The sequence below is a fragment of the Pinus tabuliformis genome, chromosome 2_2 (genome assembly GCF_031772625.1).
Source record: "Pinus tabuliformis cultivar Carrire ecotype Pingquan chromosome 2_2, CPIR1, whole genome shotgun sequence".
NCBI lineage: Eukaryota > Viridiplantae > Streptophyta > Pinopsida > Pinales > Pinaceae > Pinus > Pinus tabuliformis.
Genome location: NC_142300.1, coordinates 770,098,718 through 770,106,411, shown reverse-complemented (window position 1 = coordinate 770,106,411; position 7,694 = coordinate 770,098,718).

Sequence of the window (7,694 nt, the reverse complement as noted above, 5' to 3'; positions counted from 1 at the left end):
GGGAAATATGCTACATTTGATCCTTTTATAGAAGTAATCCACTCTTGTTCACTTTCATTGTTGAGGGTGAAACTTCCTAATGAGCTAAGCTCAATTACAATAATCTTCCACACAACCTATAAGGATTTATCGATCCTTATTTAGAATTATCAAAAGAACTCTAGAGAACTCTAATCATAACAAACTCCTAACTATGTAATGGTCCTTCCTTAATGAAGTCCCATTAAATTTACTCACTATTAACTACCATAATGGTGCTTATTTAATAATATAATGAACCTAGTCCACCTTAAATTAAATGGTATTTACTATTTTATTATATCGTTATTTCCCTTGGGTCATCCTTAAGTAATCCATACTACCCCCCTAGGTACACTATATTCCCCCCATTAGTAAAATTTTGTCATGAATGCTTGTTGTGAAAAAGGTAAACCACGATATACCAAGGTCACATGGATATGTGTTAACCACAATGTTGAAGTACGCCAAAGTACAAGTACTAGCCACCATGTTGAAGTAGTCTAATAATATCCACTTGTTACCTAAGTCCCACATTTAACTATTCACGTTGAATCCTCTTTGAAGATAAATTAACTCTATAGTTAGTTGAAAATGGCACTCCAAATTTGTACTTTAGCTATGCAGATCCAAATATATAGATCCATCTATATTTAAAAAATCATCCCCATAGCATAATACTTCTAGTGAATAAGGAGGTTGAAAACTCATAGTCTTGATAAGTGCTTAAATTCCCTCCATGGTGTTCCCTACATAAGGTGGGGTATAATCATCAAATATAAGATGAAAGTAGTTTTCATCCCAATGATGAAAACTATCCAAATACCAATCATTAAAATCATCCTTTAGATCATGCCAAGAATACCTTTCTTCATTATATTCTTCCTCGATCTAAGGGTATGTGGACCCAATAATAATTTTCTCTTGACATTTAGTGATTGCATGTTAGATCCTTATAATACCACTGTAGCCCCTATATTGCTATTGTTGTGCCCCAGAGAAGCCAACTATTATTATTGTTGTGCCCTTACCCTATTATTGTCATGTAGGTCCTAATTATAGTTTTACCTTTAGACTTCTATATATACCAAGGAGGTATTGTCATTTAATTCATCCAAGAATTGTTAATTTATGTGATGTAAAAGGAGGTTTCCCCCTCAAAGTTCCTTATTATCAAGGAATTGGTCTATCTCTTCTTATATTTTTGTGTTATTTTGATACAGGCACATGACATTTAACATCAAAACAAACGAATCTCTGGATTGTCTTCCGAAAAAATAGTCATCTTGGAAATTTTTCTTTTGGATTAGGCTAAGGGTATGAATATTTTAAAATATTAATATTATAGGTCAAAGTAATTTTGTTTGAAGTTTAAAAAAAATTCACTATAGATTGGATGTTATGATCAGCGCAAGTTAACGTTTTTTACAAGCCTTGAATTCAATCTTAAACATGTGTCTTATGGAAAATCAATGTAACTTCCTATTCGAGCATCTAATTCGGATTAAGTAAAAACCTACCAAAAATGTATTTAATGTAGCATTTTTGGTACTATTTTTAAGGCTGAATGTTTAAATAGTGAGACACAGAAGCTTGCACAAGTTTACTGGTGATCACCAGTGTTGTAGCAATAATGCTGCAACTCCTGGGTTGCCTTCTTTACTCTTATCAACTCAGTAGTTCTTAACAAACTTGGAAGGGACAATGCTGTATGCACAAGTACTAGTTCTTACTGCAGGTTGTCACTTGGTCAGCGAGCAAGATCACCAGGAGCTCAAGCCAACTTCTATGGATTCCAGAAGAAGCTCTAAATGTGATGAAAGGAAAGAAAGATAGATGCTATTCTAATTGCAGAAAGGAGAAAGACTGAAATGTAAAGCAAACCAAATAAATCCTACTTAACCAACTAATATTACTTTTACAGAAAGCACTATGAAAACCATGGAAAGAATGCCATTTATCTATTCAAAGAAGTGAACAACATCTAACTAAGCTATCTCTGGAAGTAAATGAGCAAAAAACATCTTTTTGGATTTTTATGTATTTTTATGTGAATTTGACATGTATGTGATTTATTGTTTGTGAATGTGGCAGCGAATAGGTGGTGTTGAAAGGCAGTTTTGGGACTTGAGAGGATGTAGGATGGTGTAGTTGGGTCCTAGGAGGTCTTAGGTGGCCTTCTGGATGCTTTTCCCACACTCAGTCTTCAAAAGAAGGCCTACAGGAAAATCTACAGGAGGACACAGGAAATCTACAGGAGGAAAAACAACGTTCTATAGGAGGCCTATAGGAGGAGGCCGAGAGCAGTTTTGGCTATTTTGAGGGTGTGAGAGTGGGTGGAAAAGGTGGATGAAGGTTGGAATGAAGTGTTCAAGCACCTAGGCTCTACCATGAATCATTAGGAGAGAGAAAGATGATTGGATTTTCTCAAGGAGAGAGGAAGGAATTCTATAGAAAATGCAGGAAACTAAGGCAGAATTGAGGGGAGACTTGGGCGACCTGTAGGGCATGGATCAGATGGAGGATGGGATGGCTAATAGGCTGGCCTGCTGCTAGAAGATATCTTCTTCATGAACAACTAACAGTCAACTAGTGAGATTAAGAAAGCAATGAAATAAGTGCATCTAGAAAAAAAAAAGTTTTGCATCAAACTAATCTAAACTGTGATCTATGAAAGGAAATGTTGATAACTATTGGAAGAAACGAAAGCATGGAAGAATACAATGTTAAATAAAGAAGTGATCATGATGAAGAAGCTCTGAAGAAAAGTAAACTAGACTATTAACCAACTAAAAAGTTGTAAACACTAGAAGTCCAATGAATGAGGAAAATCTGTGTTTTTGGGGCCGCAAGAGGGTCTTTGCCTCAAATCATGGTCCCAAAGGGAGGAAGAGAGGCCAAGGCACTATTTCTATCCTTTTAAATCTTTTCTTTACCACTGCTTAACCTACTATAGAAAGCACAAATGGAAGCAAAATATCGAATCATCAAAAGCAACCTATTCTTAACCATGAAAGAAACACATCTAACAACAATCTAATCTACAACTGAAACAAAACATACAAATACAAGTAAAGAGGAGCTTGGCTGCTTGGATTGGGCCCTAACCCAAGAGCTTCAGCCCTCTGAGGTAACTCAGTGCTAACTCAAAAAGGATTCCATCTTTATTTCCAAAATAGTAACAAGATTACATGAAATTGTTCAAATAATAAGCTCGAAGTTGAGCAGAGTTTACATAAGCAAAAGTAAAAAAAAACTCCAAAAAAAATCTGACCCTAGTGAGGCCCTAGGCCTCTCTACTTATACAATTGAAGCTACCAACAGCTTCCTTAAAATCAGGGAGGCTTGGCTCCCAAAACTCGAGATAGTCATCAGTCATCCTCCACTTGCTCGGCTTCTTGCTAATACATGTCGTGGCTGCTTGTGCTCCAAGATGAATGAAGGAGAATTCAAAGTGAGGAGTAATAAATGAGGGGGAATCCCTCCTATAAGTCCTCTCCTTTGTCCACTTCGAGTTATTGCTGCCATTTTTCCACTGGATCCTTGACTTTGACCACAAAATTCATCAATAATTTGCATTAAACACATATTAGACCACATGGCATCATAACTAACTCAACTCACTCTATAAGCATAAATATAACTCGAAAATCATACAACAAGCTAAGAGAATGGTTGATTTGACTAGGTTAGGAGGTAAAATGAGCCCATATAATTACCCATTTATGAGGCTCATCATCACTCCCCTACTGAAAGTGTTGCTCATCCTCTGGGCAACCTAGTCCATCTCCTCATCTTTTATGGCCCTAGTGGCCTCCCTAACATCCCATGCTTCTGATGTGGTCTCCTTGTCTCTGTCATAGAATCCTACCTTTCTGTCTATTTATTCCCACTGCTCCTGTTCTTCTTCTTCTCTTCTGCCTTCCAGCATGCCTAGCAGCATCGGGGGACTCAATTTGAGGCCAATCCAATTGACCTTCAACCTCTGCATGGAGCGCTTATACATGAGAATTCTCCTTAATGCCTCCCTCATCCTCATTGGGGAATGATATTCCCTGATTTACAGACTGTGTGGGAAGGTATTCCATCTCCTCATATAGGCATGTACTTAGTCATCCCCAAGTAACCTTTCCATATCCTCAAAATGTGCAATGGCTTGTTCTTGATCACTTATATATCTAGGGGCAATCTAAGGATTATGGGCAAGCAGGTTATGTGTGCTGATGAGTGCCATGGGGTCTGATGGCTTAGCTCTAATCATTAATGGCTCATTCTGCTCCTTTATCATCAACCTTCTTATTTATGTTGCCCTTAACTCTTCATGGTTCATCCATGAGGCCATGGCCATTAGTTGCAAGTCCCCTAGCCTAGTATTGGGGTCCCACACATTCATGTTTGTGAGGGCCATGTTATGCAGGTAGAATTCTGCCATCTTTGCCTTATCTTTTGATGTGCTTTGGCCACACAGATCCATAAACTACCTATAATCTTGGAAAGGCATGGTGCCTCTTTGTGCCAAAGTCTTTATCTGAAATTGCAACCATTGGTCCTTGAGATACAAGCCATAGGATTTTGCTGGTTGCCTACATTGCAATGCCTCCATGGACTAGCTGGCCATGCATGCCAGTTGGGTCTCTTTCTCTTGCAGCTGTCTTCTTAGCAGTTTATTTTCAGTTTCAAGGTGGCTCCTTGTGTTTTCCTCTCTGTGTTTGGTAGCACTTAACTCTCTCCCCATTTCTCTGAGTTTGTTCTCCATATGGCCAATATCATAAACCCCTTTGGATTTGGCTATTTTCATCCATCTATGGGTCCTTATTATTTCCTTCTCTAATTCAAAGAATAGAGGGATTGCAATTTTTTGAGGAATTATTCTTCCCCCTCAAGAAGACTGTAGTAGGAGCCAAGACTTGGCTGGGAATTAGGTTCTTGTAGCTCTAGTTCTTCCTCCTATCCCTGTGGCTGTCCTTCTACCCTTTTCTCAAGCTCTTGGGTCTCCTGTAGTTTTGACAGGGTCTCCTGTAGAACTGTCTGTACCTCCTATAGGACTGTTTTTGGGTCTTATAGTTCTACATTTTCTTTCCATGTGGGGGATCTAAGAGTTCCCCTTTCATATGTGATAGGTGCCTTGGAAGGGGATTGCTTTCCTTGGGCAGAGGGTGAATCTTCAATAACAATTGGAACTTTTGAAGAAGGCTAGGGTTTCCTTGATTTGATTCTTGTGCTCTTCCGAGTCTTGAAATACATTGAGGTCTACCTCTTCCTTTTCTGTTTTGGCTTAATTGGTGTGCTGAGGGCAGTGAGGGCAGCTACTGCCTCTCTTTCTAGAGTCTCAGGGGATACTTCTATCTTTTCTACCTCTTTTTTTGTCTCTGTTTGCTTTGGTTCCTCCTGCTCTGTTTCTTCAACTTTTTCCTCCTCTATCTTGGTTTCTTCCTTCTTCCCTTCTTGTTCTTCTAATTCACCAATTTCTTCACCTTCTCCTCCTTGCTGCTTTGCCTCCTCACTACCAATAGGACTAATATCATAGGTCAGGATCTTTATGTCATCTTCAGCTGTCATGTTTCTGAAGATTTCCCATGCTACAGGGAGTGTAAATGTATGGAGGGCTTCTTCCACTAAAATTTTGATTAACCCATGTTGAGCTAGTTGCTCTGGATTTCCTTTTTTTACTTTAGTACTGGAGTCAATGAGGGACTGTAGGGGGAAGTAGGGGATGCTGAGCTTCTAAGGGGCTGGAGTGTTCATGCCATACCTCAATTCATGAAGGATTCTAAAGTGGTACCCATAGACAATGCTGTACCTCCCCTCACAGGAAATATACTTGATTATTTGGTAGCTAACCTCATCCCAAGGATATGGTATGCTAGCCCTTCTTATGCCATTTTTATCTTCTACAGGGGTTTCATTATTTTGGAAGAAGTTTTTCTTAGTAGCTTGGCCAATTGGCTTCTCATCCTTGCTCCAAGGCAATCCAAGAGGAAGGGTAGTGACCCTATTGATAAATTCAGGGGTTACCCCCATGGAAAGGCCTCTAAAGGTGACAGTGGCATGTGTTCTGGTGTGAGGGACCAAAGAGTGGGAAAATTCTTGAGCAATTTCCTCATCAAACCCTCGTAATTTCTCAAAAACGTTCATCCAATTTTCTCTTGTGGATATGTCCACTACTTGGGGATGCGCATGGAGCCTGGAGGAGTTGGTGGGCTCCTTCCTCATAAAACCTCCTGTCATTTTGTTTATGCTTATTTGGGAAACCAAATGAGGAGAAGGAGACAACAATTTTTGAAGAAAAACAGAGAAACAGAGAGACTGTGTTTTTTTCAAGAAATAAGTAGAAATTATGTTATGTATTTCCTCCACCTAAAGGCTTTATTTCCTCTTCAAAATTTATCCACTACCTGCATATTTTGATATTCAATGGGGGTATGCATAGAACCTACCTCCTCAACCCAAGAATTGTGCTAAAACCCATGTTTTCTCCCTTCGAAACCACTCACTGGCCCTCCTATAGAACACTGTTGTCCCTCCTGTAGAATTCCTGTAGGTTCTCCTGTAGAACCTGTAAATGCTCCTGTAGACAACACCGAGAGCAGGAATGTGGGAGATATCAATGGAGAATGATGGTTATGAGGCCGTGGGGGCACGAGGAGATTGCAAGAGTGTAGTTTCGAGGAGAGAATGAAGGAAAAGGTGGTGAGAGTGCTCGGGGAGGAGTACTTATTGTTGTTTATGGATATTTCTAGTGATGGAGGGTGAGATGGCCAAGTGTACGTTGGCCATATTCAGACCGTTGGTCCCCACTTGCCTTGTCATCATGGCCCTTTCCTTGTAATCATGCCACATGATTGCATCAGAGTTCACACTTCCTCCACTACTTGTCCTTAACATCTTTCCTGAGTTGATTGTGCGCATGTGTGGGTGACATTTTCAGATGAGTGGAGTCAACTAGCTGAAGGTGGCAAAGTTAACTGGTCACCATTCCCTCATTCAACCTCAACCATCTCATTATTGTTGCATGCTTTCTAATTATACAAATGCAAACAGAGGAGTAAGTTAGTTACTTACCTGAGATCCAAATGTATTTGCTATGAAGGTTGTGGCTCTTTCTCTCTGTTGCATGCCTTTGTTTCCTTTGATGCATGCTATCTGCTTGCTGATGTGTGGCTATGCTTTGTGCAGGTTCCTCTCTGGCTGGATTTGATCTGCAGGTGTCTTCTTCAACCTTCATATTTGCACCCTCTTGCTGCTGATGCTGAATTTTAATGGGATCAGCTGCTACAGGAATTCCTATAGGAGCTCCTGTAGCTGCTTCTCCCTTTGAAACTTCAGCTTCTTTCTGTGCTTGGAGCTGTGAGGATGATGCCAGAGATGTAGATAGAGATAGAGAGGTAATAGGTAGGCTTCAAGTGAGGTGGATGGTGCTGTTTCCTTTCTTATTTTTGTTTTTTTTTCCTTTTCCTAAAAAACTGTTTTTTTTTTTGTTTTTTGTTTTTGTTTTTTTGTTTTTTGTTTGTTTGTTTGTTTGTTTTTGTTTGTTTGTTTGTTTTTTTGTTTGTTTTGTTTTGTTTTTTTTTTCTTTTTCCTGGGTAGGAAGAAGAATCATGCTTGGGATGTGAAGCAGGCTTGGAGATGATGGCAAGGGGGTTTGAAGATTGTAGGAGGATTTATAGATATTCCGT